Source organism: Oratosquilla oratoria, chromosome 3 (genome assembly GCF_046742065.1).
Source record: "Oratosquilla oratoria isolate Oo_2021 chromosome 3, ASM4674206v1, whole genome shotgun sequence".
In the NCBI taxonomy this organism is placed as follows: Eukaryota; Metazoa; Arthropoda; class Malacostraca; order Stomatopoda; family Squillidae; genus Oratosquilla; species Oratosquilla oratoria.
Window position 1 is genome coordinate 36,022,419 of NC_134779.1, and position 18,646 is coordinate 36,041,064.

The window sequence follows — 18,646 nt, forward strand, 5'->3', positions numbered from 1 at the left end:
TGTACCACCTCGAACTGTGCATCTGTTCAATGTTCATGAGAACTTTTAACGCCTCCACCTGTTCACAAGAACTTTGAACCCTTCGACCTGTTCAATGTCCATAAGAACTTTTAACGCCTCGACCTATTCACAAGAACTTGAACCCTTCGACCTGTTCAATGTTCACGGGAACCTTTAACACCTCGACCTGTTCCATGTTCACGAGAACCTTTAACACCACCTGTTCACAAGAACTTTGAACCCTTCGACCTGTTCAATGTTAACGATATCCTTTTAACATCTCGACCTGTTCAGTGTTCATAAGAACTTTTAACGCCTCGACCTGTTCACAAGAACTTTGAACACTTTGACCTGTTCAATGTTCACGAGAACCTTTAACACTTCGGCCTGTTCACCTGTTCAATGTACATGACAACCTTTAACACCTCGACCTGTTCACAAGAACTTTGAACATTTTGACCTGTTCAATGTTCACGAGAACCTTTAACGCCTCGACCTGTTCAATGTTCACGGGAACCTTTAACGCCTCGACCTGTTCAATGTTCACGGGAACCTTTAACACCTGTTCACTTATTCAATATTCACAAGAACCTAGAACACCTCGACCTGTTCAATGTCCAGGAGAACCTTTAACACCTCGACCTATTCACAAGACCTTTGAACCCTTCGACCTGTTCAATGTTCACGGGAACCTTTAACTCCCTGACCTGCTCACCTGTTCAACGTTCACAAGGACGTTGTACACTTTGACCTGTTCAATGTTCACGAGAACCTTTAACACCTAGACCTGTTCAAAAGACCTTTGAACCCTTCGACCTGTTCAATGTTCACGAGAACCTTTAACACTTCGACCTGTTCAGTGTTCATAAGAACCTTTAATCCCTCGGCCTGTTCACAAAAGCTTTGAACCCTTCGACCCATTCAATGTTCATGAGAACCTTTAATACTTCGACCTGTTCATCTGTTCAGTGTTCACGAGAGCCTTTAACGCCTCCCCTTTCCTTCTCATCCATTTGGCGCCAACCGATTTAATTTCAATTTATCTATTAAATTTGTTCTCGTTCATTTCCTCCTTTAATTATTTCATTTCACTGACCGATGAACTGATTGAACGAGTATTATTTTCGTTAATTTTTATCCCCACCTCCAATAATGATGACATGTACTTCCCTTTTGCTGTTCCTAGCCACCCCTGAGCAAGCATCTTAGGCTTGAGAGCCTCTTGGCTCCAGTACTTCGTTCTGCTACAAGAATGGTGCCTCATTACGCCACCAGTACCAGTGCCTATCGATTCTTTCCTAACGAGACCAATTGGTGCCACACCTCAAACAATGCCCCTAGGCTACACCGGTGCCCATATACCGCCCAAAGAAATATATGTATATACACACACAAATGTAAAAGCATACATACACACACATTTTATATATACACATATACAAGCATACATACACAAACACATTTTATATATACACATATACAAGCATACATACACACTTATATATATACATATACATATATACTTAAAAGACGTTAAAATAAATGCATACACTATATCAAAACCTTTCTTCAGATCTAGGTACAAGTACACATAGTCCACCCAACCCTATCTTCCTTGTATAATATTGATCGCGTTTGATTAAGGTTTGAAATCTGAAAATCATGACTCCTTTTCCAAAGTCAAATTGGTTATTTGCCAAATTCATCGTCCCAATTTATCTATTTTTATAATTATTTATTCATTCACTTTTACAATTCTTTACCACAATTTAACTATCATACTAGCCAGCCTATAACAACACTTGGGTTCCTTGTGTGTGTGTGTGTGTGTGTGTGTGTGTGTGTGTGTGTGTGTGTGTGTGCGCGTGTGCCCCCCCCCATGGTCTTGGATCACGTTTCAGACTCGTGATCGTCATCTCTCACCCTCCCGAGTGAGAGCGCAGACCTCACACATGACCCGACCTATGTGTACAGCTGCACAGAAAACTATCGTTAGTAAATCACGCTAATCATTTTGACACAAAACAACGAAACTATTTGAGACAAGTTGAAGTCTCCATCGGAAATAAGATTATCATGTCATAGTGAATCCATATGAACTCCGGAACTATTATTCGATTCATATTTCATTCAGAAGGAATTCGAACAATTCGAACCCTAGAAATACCAACCCTTCGGTATCATAAGGTTATGATCATTAGCGAATGTTTCGACACCCCTACTAACGATTAGTTTTCTGTGTAGCTGTACATGCGTGTGCGCATGTACGTATTCGTGGGCGCACGAGCGTACTTGGGTGTTTTAACCTTAACCGGGTTAGAGTTAACCGAGTACGTCTTCAAGTTAACCCTCATGTTTATTGCAGCGGAGCGACACCGACCTTAAAGTTTAATGATACCAAGGGTCAAGCGTAAAGGTCAACGCCACCGCTGCAGAGGGACAAAGGTCAGATACCCGGAGATATATGTGGCAGGGGGGAAGGGAGAAAGGTGAAGGGAAAGGGGGAGGGGAAGGGGGAAAGGGGGAGGGGAAGGGGGAAAGGGGGAGGGGACGGGGGAAAGGGGAGGGGAAGGGGGAAAGGGGAAGGGGGATAGGGGGAGAGGGGAAGGGGGAGAGGGGAAGGGGGAAAGGGGGAGGGGAAGGGGGAAAGGGGAGAGGGGAAGGGGGAAAGGGGAGGGGAAGGGGGAAAGGGGAGGGGAAGGGGGGAAGGGGAGGGGAAGGGGGGAAGGGGAGGGGAAGGGGGAAAGGGAGAGGGGAAGGGGGAAAGGGAGAGGGGAAAGGGGGAGGGGAAGGGGAAAGGGGGAGAAGGGGGAAAGGGGGAGGGGAGGGGAAAGGGGGAGGGGAGGGGAAAGGGGGAGAAGGGGGAGGGGGAGGGGAGGGGAAAGGGGGAGGGGAGGGGAAAGTGGGAGGGTGAAAGGGGGAGGGGAAGGAGAGAGGAAGGCGGAAAGGGGGGGAACGGGGAGAGGAAGGTGGAAAGGGGGGGACGAGGAGAGGAAGGCGGAAAGGGGAGAAGGGGGAAAGGAAGGGGGAAGGGGGAGGAAGGGGGAGAGGTAAGAGGAAAGGGGAAGACGAAGGAGGAAAGGGGGAGAGGAAGGGGAGAGGAAGGGGAAAGGGGGAGAGGAAGGGGGAGATGAAGGGGGAAAGGCAGGGGAAGGGGGAGAGGAAAGAGGAAAGGGGGAGAGGAAAGAGGAAAGGGGTAGGGGAAAGGGGGAGAGGAAAGAGGAAAGGGGTAGGGGAAAGGGGGAGAGGAAGGGGGAGATGAAGGGGAAGGCGGAGAGGAAAGAGGAAAGGGGTAGGGGAAAGGGGGAAGGGAAAGGGGAAGGGGGGAGGGGAAAGGGAGAAGGGAACAGGTGAGCAGGTGGGGGAAGAAAGGGGAGAGGGGGAGAGGAAGGGGAAAAGAGTGGGAGGGAAAGTGGGAGGGAAACGGGGAGAGGAAGGGGGAAAGGAAGGGGAAAGGGGAAAGGAAGGGGAGAGAAAGGGGAAAGGAAGGGGAGAGAAAGGGGAAAGGAAGGGGAGAGAAAGGGGGAAAGGAAGGGGAGAGAAAGGGGGAAAGGAAGGGGAGAAAAAGGGGGAAAGGAAGGGGAGAGAAAGGGGGAAAGGAAGGGAAGAGAAAGGGGGAAAGGAAGGGGAGAGAAAGGGGGAAAGGAAGGGGAGAGAAAGGGGGAAAGGGGGAGAGGAAAGGGGGAGAGGAAAGGAGGAGAGAGGGAGAGGAAAGGGGACGATGAAGGGTTAAGGGGGGATAGGAAGGGTGAATGGGGAGAGGAAAAGAGGAGAGGAAGGGGGAAAGAGGAGAGGAAGGGGGAAAGAGGAGAGGAAGGGGGAAAGAGGAGAGGAAGGTGGAAAGGTGGAATGGGGGAGAGGAAGGGGGAAAGGAAGGGGGAAAGGGGGAGAGGAAGGGGGAAAGGGGGAGAGGAAGGGGGAAAGGGGAGAGGAAGGTGGAAAGGTGGAATGGGGGAGAGGAAGGGGGAAAGGGGGAGAGGAAGGGGGAAAGGGGGAGAGGAAGGGGGAAAGGGGGAGAGGAAGGGGGAAAGGGGGAGAGGAAGGGAGGAACGGGGAAAGGGGGAGAGGAAGGGGGAAAGGGGGAGAGGAAGGGGGAGAGGAAGTGGGAGAGGGGGAGGAGGAAAGGGGGAGAGGGGGAGGAGGAAAGGGGGAGGGGGAGGAGGAAAGGGGGGGAGGGGGAGGAGGAAAGGGGGAGAGGAAAGGGGAGAGGAAGGGGAAAGGGGAGAGGAAGGGGGAAAGGGGGAGAAGTGGGAGGGAAAGGGGAGAGGAAGGGGGAAGGGGGAGAAGTGGGAGCGAAAGGGGGAGAAGTGGATAGGAAAGGGGAAGAGGAAGTGGGAAGGGGGGAGAGGAAAAGGGAAAGGGGGAGGAAGGGGGAAAGGGGGAAGGGGGAACGGGGGAGGAAGGGGGAAGGGGGAGGAAGGGGGAAGGGGGAGGAAGGGGGAAGGGGGAGGAAGGGGGAAGGGGGAGGAAGGGGGAAAGGGGGAGGAAGGGGGAAAGGGGGAGGAAGGGGGAAAGGGGGAGGAAGGGGGAAAGGGGGAGGAAGGGGGAAAGGGGAAGAAGGGGGAAGGGGGAAAGGGGAAGAGGAAGGGGTAAAGGAAGAAGAGGAAGGGGGAAAGGGAGGAGAGGAAGGGGAAAGGGGGAGAGGAAGAGGAAAGGGGGAGAGGAAGGGGAAAGGGGGAGAGGAAGAGGAAAGGGGGAGAGGAAGGGGAAAGGGGGAGAGGAAGGGGGAAAGGCGGAGAGGAAGGGGGAAAGGGGGAGAGGAGGAGGGAAGGGGAAGAATTGGGAGAAGGGGGAGAGGAAGAGGAGGGGAGGGAATGGGAGAAGCGGATGAGGGAGGGAAAGAGGGGAGGGAGGGAATGGGGAAGGGGAAGGGAGAAGTGGGATAGGGGGAAGAGGAAGAGGGAGAGGGGGAAGGAGGGAAGGAAAGGGAGAGGGGGAAGGAGGGAAGGAAAGGGAGAGGGGGAAGGAGGGAAGGAAAGGGAAAGGGGGAGGAAAGGGAAAGGTGGAGGGAAGGGGAAAAGGGGGGATAAGAGGTAATGGGGAAGAAGGGAGAATGGAACTGAGAGGGAACTGGAGAAGTGGGAGGGAAGTAAGAGTGTTGTAGGAGGGACGTAGGAGGGCTGTGGGTGGGAGGAAGTGGGAGGAAACGGGAAGTGGGAGGGAAGGAGGGAGGGGAAGAAGGAAGGGAGGGGAAGAAGGGAGGGAGGGGAAGAAGGGAGGGAGGGGAAGAAGGGAGGGAGGGGAAGAAGGGAGGGAGGGGAAGAAGGGGGAGGGAGGGGAAGGAGGGAGGGAAGTGGGAGGGAAGGAGGGAGGGAGGGAGGGAAGGAGGGAGGGAAGCAGGAAGTGGGACGGTAGGCAAGAGAGGCATAGGAAGGCGAGAAGACGTAAAAAGTCGAGGGGAGCGTAGTTAAGGCTACGGGGGGGGGGGGCGTGGGAAAGGCTGGGGGGAGGAGGGCGAGTGTACGAGGTATCAATAAATGCTGGGGTGTCAGGTCAGGGGAGGAAGGGGAGGGAAACCCGCGTGGGGAAGTGGGCGTGGAAAGGCGTGGAAAGGCGTGGGAGGGGAGAGGCAAAACAACTGGGACTAAGAAGCCAGAATAAGGCGAGAAATGACAACGAGAGCGTGGGAATATGAGAGGGAGCGTGGGAATTTGAGAGGGAGCGTGGGAAGGTAAGAAGACATTTGGCGAAGGCGAGTTGAAGGCGTCATGTCTCGCCTCGCCGACGATTTCGTCCAGTTGGCAACTGGACTACAACTGGTTTGTTAGTATGGTTCACTTCATTTTCTTTTCTCGTTTTCTATCATTTGTTAAGTTTCTATGTCAAAGAAAGTAACAAGGGGTTAATAGTTATAAAAAAAATCAAATAAATAAAATTATATATTATATATATCAACTTTTCCCCATTACGAGGTTAAAAAAAAAAAAAAGGGGGGGGGGGATGGCTCAAATTCCACTCCCACCCATTCCATCCCCACATACTCCATTCCCATTCAACCCCCTCCCTCTTATCTTGGCTCCTCCTGGATGATGGGTCATCCTTTCATCTCCCCTTCTACCCTCGGTCAGAGGTAATGTAGGAGGACACAGCACATCCACAGCAAGGCCACTTAATTTAATCGACGACCCCCCCTCCCTCCGTCTCCTCATGCAGAAAAAGAGAAAACGGGGAGAAATCCCTTCAGACTGCGTCAACAATATCATTCAAACAAGCTCCCTCACCCCCATCCCCCACCCACTCCCTTCCATGCATCACAGCATCATCCATACACAACTATTCTCCACTCAACCCTATCTTCTGTCTTCTCCCTTCCTTCCTCAACAAACATTCACCTCTTTCCCAAAGCCCCTTTTACTAAATCCATCTCATCCTTGGTCGCCCCCTCATGTTCACTCCTTCCACCTCTGTCTTCTACACCTCTTTTACTAATCTTTCTTCATTCTTTCCATGTGTCCAAACCATCCCAATACTCTTTCAACCCTATCTCCCAACTCCCTTTCCATCCCCGCCCTCCTCCACACCACCTCATTTCTTACTCTATCCAGCCTAGTAACCCACGAACATCTCAGGCATTTCATCTCAAACACATTCAAATTCCTCATTTCTTCCTCTTTTACGTTCCAAGTTTCTGCCCCATACAGTGCTGTCGACACAATCACTCCTTCATACAACCTCCTTTTAGTATCCAATCCCAAATGTCTATTTCTCATTAGTTTTTAATCCCCCAAGGCATTTACTTGCTTCTCTCAATCTATATTCTACCATCTCCTGTACATATGTATTCTTATATATACATTGTATGTATGTATACGTATATATAATATATATATATATAAAGAGGCTCGTAGATGAGGCTCGAAGGTAAAGGTAGAAAGAGGGGTAGTTGGTGCGGATTTCATTTTTATTGGATCGGCTGTTTTGTAAACAATTGTTCGAAGGCGAAGAAGGCGAGGAATTTTACTGCTTCGCTCTTACGGTTATGTTCTTACACAGGAGTTTTGGGACTCGATTTTATTACTTTATATTTTGTTGATGTATACAGTACGTATACTAAGTCAGTGTGCAGTGAATTCGAGATTATTTGAGTAAGCAGTATTGCATGCGGAGCTGTAACCGCGGATCTGAGTGGAGAAAGGGTGGAGAAAATTAAATTGATTCACGATAGTAAGATTACGCCCTTAGGGAAGATTCTTAAATCTAAAAATAAAGATAATTGGACTAAAGAAATCATGACGTCACTGCAGAACTGACCTAGGACCCAAATTAAGTGTTCTTGAATGGATTCCTTGATAGCACGCTGCAGAAAAAAGTTCCGAAGAAAGTTACAGAAGAAAAGACATAGATATCTAATTCACCTCGATTGACAACTATAAATAAAGGAAAAATTTTAAGAGACCATTCCTTTATATATCACACAGTGACAGTGGTAAGATTTTGAAGTGAAAAGAGGTGAAAGTGACGGCACATAGAGGCGGCAACATGTACATTATATACATATATATATATATATATATATATATATACACAGTACACATATATTTCCAAAGTAATGTCTCCTATATTTTTTAACCTGCACCAAAGTATCCGAGGGGATGGGTTATAGCATTGTTATGATGACTTAACCTTCGCACTCATAGTCTGAATTTTTCATCTCCCTGTTGCAGATACGGTGTGACAGTTTAATGAAGTAACCCCCTGTCATATATGTGCGTCAGAAACAGATGCATCACTGAATTCCTCCACGCAGAAGTGGAACGAATAGACATTCACCGGTGTTTGGTGAACGTTTACGGAGCCGAGGGAATTGATGTCGGCATGGTTAGGAGGCGGGTTCGTCATTTCCGTTGTGGCGACAGAGATATAAGTGGCAAACCGCGCTCCCGACGGACATGCACAGACCCTTGCTCATCGCTCGCGAAAAAGCAATGAGGGAAATGAATACATGGAGAAGTATATTCTGAAACAAAAATGTCCGCTCGTTTTAATGGTGCTATTCCCATCTTCGTAATTCTTAATTTTTTTGAGTTACGAGTAAAAAAAAAATGATAGGCAGTACTTTGGAACTACATTCGTGTGTGTGTGTGTGTGTGTGTGTGTGTGTGTGTGTGTGTGTGTGTGTGTGTGTGTGTGTGTGTGTGTGTGTGTGTGTGTGTGTGTGTGTGAGTGTGTGTGTGTGTGTGTGTGTGTGTATACTGCATGGGAAAGGTGGGTGATGAAGACACAAATCACAGTCCAGGTTTATTTCTGACTAGTTTCGCCCAATACGGCTTCTTCACATTATTTCTCTGAAGAAGCCTTATTGGGGGAAACTAGTCAGAAATAAAATTGGACTATAACTCGTGCCTTCTTCATCCACCTTTCCCACCTGTCTATATATATATATATATATATATATATATATATATATATATATATATATATATATATATATATATATATATATATATATATATATCACAACAAAGATATGTCGTAGCACATATGTAAAATAATACTGATGACCCACTTTCGGAGAAGAATAAGCGAAGATATAGAGATATGTATATTTCGATCACTTACTGTGATCCTCTTCGGCAGATATGAGTTACAAAGTACAGAACAATGTGTATTTAAAGTAAAGCAGTGAGGTAGCAAGAGGGGACTCAGGTCAACACGCCCGGCACGCATGCTCGCATCTTGGTGGCTCAGGTCACATGACCGGCGTTGTATGGGCCTTGGTGATTTTTGTCCACCGCTAATGTTGATGGTAACATTTTATTTATGGCAAAAGAAGAAATACAGTCTGGTGACCATTGACCATGGGAAATGTTGTAATTTGGGAAATTATTTATTAAGGAGGATTCTACTATTTTTCTTCTGAAACTACATTTGGATTTATAAATTATTTCAGCATCGTCCCAATTTATTCGGTGGTTTTTATTGGCGACGTGCTGAAATACTGCGGAATTTTGGGACGATGCTGAAATAATTTATAAATCCAAATGTAGTTTCAGAAGAAAAATAGTAGAATCCTCCTTAATAAATAATTTCCCAAATTACAACATTTCCCATGGTCAATGGTCACCAGACTGTATTTCTTCTTTTGCCATAAATAAAATGTTACCATCAACATTAGCGGTGGACAAAAATCACCAAGGCCCATACAACGCCGGTCATGTGACCTGAGCCACCAAGATGCGAGCATGCGTGCCGGGCGTGTTGACCTGAGCCCCGTCCCCTCTTGCTACCTCACTGCTTTACTATAAATACACATTGTTCTGTACTTTGTAACTCATATCTGCCGAAGAGGATCACAGTAAGTGATCGAAATATACAGATCTCTATATCTTCGCTTATTCTTCTCCGAAAGTGGGTCATCAGTATATATATATATATATATATATATATATATATATATATATATATATATATAAGCATACATATACACCCATGCAAGATCCTGGCAACAGGAGCAACTGGATACACAGGACACATGGCACCACAACCAGAGAAGTTTAAGCTTAATCTTGTTACGCTCGTTTAACCCACTTTTCTATTATCTTGGTCAACGGTAAGCCGTTACAATATCCCCTTTCGTGCATTAAACTTCATCTTATCTGTCGCCAAGCGATTTTATTAAAGGAACTCCCGCCCTTCCATCCTCTGGTCCCGTTCATTTCCTTTCGTTGTTTAAAGAAATTTATAATTATTCTACCTGTAGCCACGTGATTTTATTCGCCTGTGTATGTGAGGGGGAGAAGGGGAGAAGGAAAAGAGAAGGGGGAGAAGGAAAAGAGAAGGGGGAGAAGGAAAAGAGAAGGGGGAGAAGGAAAAGAGAAGGGGGAGAAGGAAAAGAGAAGGGGGGGAGGTAAGAGGTCTACACTTTCCACCTTTATTTGAAGATTGACCCACATCAAACGATACAATATTTTCCCCCACCCCCCTTCCCCCCATACACAAATGGGACACTGAGTTTCAGGAGGGGACGAGAGGGGCGGAGGAGGTGGGGGTGGAAGATGGGAGTGGGGGGAAGGGGAACAAGGGGTTTGCAAAGAACCTTGGGATTCTTCGGAATGCTACAGGAACTCTCGCAGTCCATTGCCCCAATACTAAGTTTCACATTTCTCTCTCTCTCTCTCTCATGTATGTATATTAGGTATATACATGAGAAAGAGGGGGAGGAGGGTGGGAGGAAGAGGGGAGGAGGGTGGGAGGAGTGGGAGGAGGGTAGAAGGGAGACGGGAAAAGGAGGATGTGGTGGGAGGAGAGGAGGGGGATGAGGGGGAGGGGGAGGAGGGGGAAGAGGAGGGGAGGAGAGGGGGAGGAGGGGAGGGGAGGAGAGGTGGAGGAGAGCGGGAGGAGGGGAGGAGAGGGGGAGGAGGAGAGGAGAGGGGGAGGAGGGGAGGGGGATGAGGAGGGGGGAGGGGGAGGAGGTGAGGGGGAGGGGGAGGAGGTGAGGGGGAGGGGGAGGAGGGTAGGGGGAGGAGGGGAGGGGGAGGAGGGGAGGGGGAGGAGGGGAGGGGGAGGAGGGTAGGGGGAGGTGAGGGGGAGGAGGAAGGGGGTGAGGGGAGGGGGAGGTGAGGGGGAGGAGGAAGGGAGGGGGAGGAGGGGAGGGGGAGGAGGGAAGGGGGGGAGGAGGGGAGGGGGAGGAGGGAAGGGGGAGGAGGAGGGAAGGGGAGGAGGAGGGGAGGGGGAGGGGGAGGAGGGGGAGGAGGGGGAGGAGGAGGGGAGGGGGAGGAGGAGGGGAGGGGGAGGAGGGGAGGAAGAGGAGGGGAGGAAGAGGAGGGGAGGAAGAGGAGGAGGGGAGGGGGAGGAGGGAAGGGGGAGGAGGAGGGAAGGGGGAGGAGGGAAGGGGGAGGAGGAGGGGGAGGAGGAGGGAAGGGGGAGGAGGAGGGAAGGGAGAGGAGGGAAGGGGGAGGAGGAGGGGAGGGGGAGGAGGAGGGGAGGGGGAGGAGGGGAGGGGGAGGAGGGAAGGGGGAGGAGGGAAGGGGAGGAGGAGGGAAGGGGGAGGAGGAGGGGGAGGAGGTGAAAGGGGAGGAAGTGGGTTAAGTATGAAAGGAATGGGGGAGGGAAGGTTAACTGGGCGAGGGGACGAAAAAGGTAAGAGGAGGAGGGGAAGGGGGGGGGCATGAGGGGAGACATTCAGGACTGGAACGAGGAGAGGGGAGGGGAGGGGAGGAAATTAGGGCGGGGAAGGGTGGGAGGGAGAGAGAGTTAGGGACAGAGGAGGGAGGTAGAGAAGAGGGAGAGAGAGAGAAAGGAGAGGGAGAAGCAATGAGCGAGGGAGAGGAAGAAGGAGAGGGAGAGGAAGAAGGAGAGGGAGAGGAAGAAGGAGAGGGAGAGGAAGAAGGAGAGGGAGAGGAAGGAGAGGGAGAGGGAGAGGAAGGAGAGGTAGAGGGAGAGGAAGGAGAGGGAGTGGTGGGAGAGGGAGTGGTGGGAGAGGGAGTGGTGGGAGAGGGAGTGGTGGGAGAGGGAGTGGTGGGAGAGGGAGTGGTGGGAGAGGGAGTGGAAGGAGAGGAAGGAGAGGAGGGATAGAGGGAAAAGGAAGAAGAAGAGACAATGAGAGAGGAAGAGGGAACGAGAGAAGGAGAGGGGAGGAAGGAGAGGGGAGGAAGGAGAGGGAGAGCGAGTGAGGAATACAGAGAGCGAGAGAGATAAAGCTAGAGAGGGAAAGAGAGAGCGAGAGGGAAACTGAGAACGTGAGAGGAATAGAGACAACGAGAGAGGAATACAGAGAGCAAAAGAGGGATTGATAGACCGAGAGAGGGATAGAGAACGAGTAAGGAATAGAGAGAGCGAGAAAGGGATAGAGAGAGCGAGATAGGGAGAGATCGAAAGAAGGATAGAAAAAGCACGAGAGGGATAGAGAGAGCGAGAGAAGGATAGAGAGAGAGAGGGATAGAGGGATAGAGGGCGAGAGAGGGATACAGAGAGCGAGAAATGGATAGAGAGAGCGAGAGAAGGATAGAGCGAGAAAGAGAGGGATACAGAAAGCGAGAAAGGAATAGAGAGAGCGAAAGGAATAGAGAAAGAGCGAAAGAGGGATTGGGAGAGCGAGAAAGGGATAGAGAGAGCGAGAGAGGGAGCGAAAGAGTGATAGAAATAACGAGAGAACGAGAGAGGGAGCGAAAGAGTGATAGAAATAACGAGAGAACGAGAGAGCGAGAGACGGATAGGGAGAGACAGATAGAGAAAGAGAGAGCTAGGGAGAGCTCCTGATTTCCTGTCTGTGTGTGACCCAATCAGGTCAACCGAGGTCTCCCGAAGTCTTCAAGAACTCGAGTCGAACTAAGTTGACGCCACGAAATGAACAGAATACGAAGTTATATCAACATGTACATATTTACATACATATTAAAGCGGGTTATCTCGATCAGAGCATTCAATGATGCTGTTTTTTGGGCTAATGCCAGACGATTTTCACCGGTATAAGAAGAACCCATGTTACATCATCACAAAGCCGCATTCGACATTCCCCTCCTTCTACCTCGTCTCCCTTTCCCTCTCTCAGAAAGTCCCTGTAATACAGTCGCCTATCAACTTAGTTATCAATGTGTACATGACGCCACGGGTTCTCAGCTTAGTTCATGTACCACTTCTAGGGAGTACATGCACAGGGTGTTTATGATCAGTAATGTAACATAAGCGGTATGTTACTTACATTAGGTGACGTAGGGAGAGAACGATACGTCCATTCGCGTGTTTTCTTTAGTCTTCGTTCGTGCGTGGTCCCCGGAGGCGGTGACCTACCGTTGGGATACAAGCACAAAGTGGGACTGGGCCTGGTTACAGGACCTAGCTGTTTATAAACATTGATGCGTACCGAAAAGTAGCACCCGGGAAAGTCGCACAGAATACGACTCGGCTGGGCCGAGAATTGTGCTTCTGAGAGGGACAACATACAACTAGTACAGGAGCAATATGGTCGAACCTAGACAAACCTAGACGTAAGTAATAGGAGGTTGAAGTCCAGAGATTCTTACGTGCTATAGTCACTCCCTTTCCACCCACGTACAACGACGACGATACAGTATATGCACAAGTATCCTACCGGAACCTGTGGGGTACATGTACGACACAGTATTATCATATTATTATCATTATATCGGCGATTGAGTGAAGCGGCCTTGCTGTTGATGTACGGTGTCTTGCTGCATTGCTTCTGACCCAGGCAGTGGGCAGGAGGCTGGGATGACCCTTATATGGCTTCAGCCATGTGTTGCATGTTGCAAGTTGCATGGTACATGGAACATATTGTGTTGCATGTTGCATATTCCACGTTGCAAGCTGCAATGTGCACGTCGCATGGTACATGGAGCGTTTGAGTTGTATGTTGCAAGTTGCATGTTGTAAACTGCATTGTGCAAGTTGCAAGTCACATGATGTAATTTGCAAAGTACATATTTTGTGTTGTATGTTGCAAGCTGCATGGTACATGGAGCGTTTTCTGTACTTCATGTTGCAAGTTGCATGTTTCATGTTGCATTTTCTGTACTGTATGATACATGTTCTGAGATGCATATACTGCATATTATGTTACACGTGTAGTTTAATATAAACTGCTTTTTACACGTGTGATTTATGATATAACCTCCTTACTACAGGTTAAATATTGCATGATCCAAGTTGCGTGCAATATATTAAGTGTTGCATGTTGGGTTACTGAGTCCCACATGTTACATGGTGCGTGATGCTTTTCGCGTGTTAAAAGATATGTAGTTTTAACTAAAAATTAGTTTAATCTATGACATTTAGTCTGCGCTCGTAGCATGGAGCAAAGCCAGCGGGTAATGTTTAAAGTTAACTCGTTTAACCTTTAGATGTTAATATTGAGGAAGTATCGAAATTAATCACATCTATGTCTCTACCCGTAATTTTCTTTTTTTTAATATACCAAAGTTTCGTTTAATTCGTGTTTATTCCAGGGGAAATTAGAACTAATAAATAAATAAACGAATAAATATTAAATAAAGTAAACAAATAAAATATATTTGATGAAATAAATATATATTGAATATCCGAGACAACCGACACAACACCAAAAACAACAACAACGACAACTACGTAACGACGACAACTACATCAACACCACCAACAACCTCACCATCACCAACAACCTCACCAACACCACCAACACCATCACCACCATCACCAACAACAACAACACCCTCCCACATTCCACTTTCAGCCCCGCCCAAATAAACTGCTCGACTTGAAAGTAATTACACCTCCTCCTCCACACTTCTTCCTCCCTCCATCGGCAATAAAATCTCTCCCTCATCGATAAACAACCATTTCCTTTTCCTCCCCCGGGGCTCTTAGGCCGCAGTTCCCCCCCTCCCCATCTCTCTCCCCCCACAGCCCAATATTTATAACCTTCCACCTTCCACCCCCTCTTTCTTTATACACATCACCCTTTATCCCCCCTCCCTCCTCCCCCCTCTCCGTTCCCGTCACCCATTGACAACCATTCAATCTTTCCGTCCGAGACATGGCTCCTACCATGGGGTTGATATTATTTGGGGGGAGAGGTGAGGGAAAGGGGGAGAGAGGTGAGGGAGAGGGGGAGAGGTGAGGGAGAGGGGGAGAGAGGTGAGGGAGAGGGGGAGAGAGGTGAGGGAGAGGGGGAGAGAGGTGAGGGAGAGGGGGAGAGAGGTGAGGGAGAGGGGGAGAGAGGTGAGGGAGAGGGGGAGAGAGGTGAGGGAGAGGGGGAGAGAGGAGAGGAAGAGGGAGGAGAGAGATGAGGGAGAGGGGGTGATGAGGGAGAGGGGGGAGAGAGGGGAGAGAGGGAAAGGAGAGGGGGAGAGAGGGAAGGGAGAAGGGGAGAGAGGGAAGGGAGAGGGGGAGAGAGGGAAGGGAGAGGGGGAGAGAGGGAAGGGAGAGGGGGAGAGAGGGAAGGGAGAGGGGGAGAGAGGGGAGAGGGTGAGAGAGGAGAGAGACAGTGGGAGAAAGGGGAGGGAGGGGGAGAGAGTGGAAAGAGAGGAGGGAGAGAGGGAGAGGGGAGGGAGAGGAGAGAGGGGAGGGAGAGGAGGGGGGAGAGGGGGGAGGGAGAGGGGGAGAGGAAAGGGAGAGAGGGGGAAGGGAGAGGGGGAAGGGAGAGGGAAGAGAGTGGCGGGGGAGGGAGGGGAGGGGAGGGAGAGGGGGAGAGAGGGGAGGGAGAGGGGGAGAGAGGGGAGGGAGAGGGGGAGAGAGGGGAGGGAGAGGGGGAGAGAGGGGAGGGAGAGGGGGAGAGAGGGGAGGGAGAGGGGGAGAGAGGGGAGGGAGAGGGGGAGAGAGGGGAGGGAGAGGGGGAGAGAGGGGAGGGAGGGAGAGGGGGAGAGAGGGGAGGGAGAGAGGGGAGGGAGAGGGAGAGGGGGAGAGAGGGAAGGGAGAGGGGGAGAGAGGGAAGGGAGAGGGGGAGAGGGAAGGGAGAGGGGGAGAGAGGGGAGGGAGAGGGAAGGGAGAGGGGGAAAGAGGAGAGGAAGAGGGGGAGAGAGGGGAAAGAGGAGAGGAAGAGGGGGAGAGAGGGGAAAGAGGGGAGGGAGAGGGGGAGAGAGGGGAGGGAGAGGGGGAGAGAGGGGGAGAGAGGGGAGGAAGAGGGGGAGAGAGGGGAGGAAGAGGGGGAGAGAGGGGAGGAAGAGGGGGAGAGAGGGGAGGAAGAGGGGGAGAGAGGGGAGGAAGAGGGGGAGAGAGGGGAGGAAGAGGGGGAGAGAGGGGAGGAAGAGGGGGAGAGAGGGGAGGAAGAGGGGGAGAGAGGGGAGGAAGAGGGGGAGAGAGAGGGGAAAGAGGAGGAGAAGAGGGGGAGAGAGGGGAGGAAGAGGGGAAGAGAGAGGAGGAAGAGGGGGAGAGAGGGGAGGAAGAGGGGGAGAGAGGGGAGGAAGAGGGGGAGAGAGGGGAGGAAGAGGGGGAGAGAGGGGAGGGAGAGGAGGGAAGGTGAGGGAAAGAGAGGAGGGAGAGGCGGAGAGGTGAGGGAAAGAGGGGAGGGAGAGGGGGAGAGGTGAGGGGGAGAGGAAAGGGAGAGGGGGAGAGGTGAGGGAGAGGGGGGAGAGGTGAGGGAGAGGGGGGAGAGGTGAGGGAAAGAGGGGAGGGAGAGGTGAGGGAAAGAGGGGAGGGAGAGAGGTGAGGGAGAGGGGGAGAGGTGAGGGCGAGAGGGGAGGGAGAGGGGGGGAGGGGGGGGAGAGGGGGAGAGGGGAGGGAGAGGGGGAGAGGGGAGGGAGAGAGGTGAGGGAGAGGGGGAGAGGTGAGGGAGAGGGGGGAATGATGTGAGGTAGAGGGGGAGAGAGGGGAAGGAGAGGTGAGGGAGAGGGGGAGAGGGAGAGGGGGAGAGAGGGGAGGGAGAAGGGGAGAGAGGGGGAGAGAGGGGGGGAGAGAGGGGAGGGAGAGGGGGAGAGAGGGAAGAGAGGGGAGGGAGAGGGGGAGAGAGGGGAGGGAGAGGGGGAGAGAGAGGGGAGGGAGAGGGGGAGAGAGGGGAGGGAGAGGGGGAGAGAGGGGAGGGAGAGGGGGCGAGAGGGGAGGGAGAGGGGGACAGAAGAGGGAGGGGGGAGAGAGGAGGGAGGGGGGAGAGAGGAGGGAGGGGGGAGAGAGGAGGGAGGGGGGAGAGAGGAGGGAGGGGGGAGAGAGGAGGGTGGGGGAGAGAGGAGGGAGGGGGGAGAGAGGGGAGGGAGCGGGGGAGAGAGGGAGAGGGGAGGGAGCGGGGGAGAGAGGGGAGGGAGCGGGGGAGAGAGGGGAGGGAGCGGGGGAGAGAGGGGAGGGAGAGGGGGAGAGAGGGGAGGGAGAGGGGGAGAGAGGGGAAGGAGAGGGAGGAGAATGGGAGAGAGGGGAGGGAGAGGAGGAGGGGAGAGAGGGGGAGAGAGGGGAAGGAGAGGGGGAGAGAGGGGAGGGAGGAGAATGGGAGAGAGGGGAGGGAGAGGGAGAGGGAGGAGGAAGGGGAGAGGGAGAAGGGGAGAGGGGGAGAGGGGAGGGAGAGGGGGAGAGGGAGAGAGGGGAGGGAGAGAGAGGGGAGGGAAAGGGAGAGAGGGGAGGGAGAGGGGGAGAGAGGGGAGGGAGAGGGGGAGAGAGGTGAGGGAGAGGAGGAGAGATGAGGGAAAGAGGGGCGGGAGAGGGGGAGGGGGGAAAGAGGTGAGGTGGTAGAGGGGGAGAGAGGGGAAGGAGAGGTGAGGGAGAGGGGAGAGAGGGGAGGGAGATAGGGGAGGAAGGGAAGGGAGAGGGGGAGAGTGGGAGAGAGGGGAGGGAGAATGGGAGAGAGGGGAGGGAGAGGGAGAGAAAGGGAGAGAGGGGGAGAGGGGGAGGGGAGGGAGAGGGAGAGAGGGGAGAAGGGAGGGAGAGGGGGAGAGGGGAGGGAGAGGGGGAGAGGGGAGGGAGAGGGGGAGAGGGGAGGGAGAGGGGGAGAGGGGAGGGAGAGAGGGAGAGGTAGGGAGAGAGGGAGAAGTAGGGAGAGAGGGAGAGGTAGGGAGAGAGGGAGGGAGAGAGAGAGAGATAGCGAGGGGGGGAGGGGGAGGGTATAATGGTTGGCCGGAACCGGAGAGTTGCCAGACGGGCGTTGGATCGAGGAGGTCCCACTTTAAAAGGTCACACTTCAAGAACGAATCATAACTAAGCATGATGGTGCTACTGTGTGTGTGTGTGTGTGTGTGTGTGTGTGTGTGTGTGTGTGTGTGTGTGTGTGTGTGTTTGTGTGTGTGTTTGTGTGCGTGCACGCGTTTATGCTCATTGTGACTCAATGTTCCTTTCAGGGAAAACAAAATCGAAAGTGTCAATGGGAGTAAAGTCTGTGAGGAGGAGTAGGAAGAGGTGGAGGAAGAAGAAAAGGTGGAGGAGGAGGAACAGGAAGAGAAAGAAGAGAAAGAGTAGGAATAGGAAGCGGAAGTGCAGAATGAGGAAGAGGAGGAACTGGATGAGAAAGAGGAGGAACAGTAAGAGGAAGAGGAGGAACAGGATGAGGAAGAGGAGGAACAGGATGAGGAAGAGAAGGAACAGGATGAGGAAGAGAAGGAACAGGATGAGGAAGAGGAGGAACAGAATGAGAATGAGGAAGAACAGGATGAGGACAAAGAGGGACAGGATGAGGAAGAGGAGGAACAGGATGGGGAAGAGGAGGAACTGGATGAGGAAGAGGAGGAACAGGATGGGGAAGAGGAGGAACAGAATGAGGAAGAGGAGGAACAGGATGAGGAAGAGGAGGAACAGGATGAGGAAGAGGAGGAACAGGATGAGGAAGAGGAACAGGATGAGGATGAGGAGGAACAGGATGAAGAAGAGGATGGGCAGGAGGAACAGGATGAGGAAGAGGAGGAACAGGATGAGGAAGAGGAGGAACAGGATGAGGAAGAGGAGGAACAGGATGAGGAAGAGGAGGAACAGGATGAGGAAGAGGAGGAACAGGATGAGGAAGAGGAGGAACAGGATGAGGAAGAGGAGGAACAGGATGAGGAAGAGGAGGAACAGGATGAGGATGAGGAGGAACAGGATGAAGAAGAGGATGGGCAGGAGGAACAGGATGAGGAAGAGGAGGAACAGGATGAGGAAGAGGAGGAACAGGATGAGGAAGAGGAGGAACAGGATGAGGAAGAGGAGGAACAGGATGAGGAAGAGGAGGAACAGGATGAGGAAGTGGAGGAACAGGATGAGGAAGAGGAGTGATAGGATGAGGAAGAGGAGGGGCAGGATGAGGAAGAGGAGGGGCAGGATG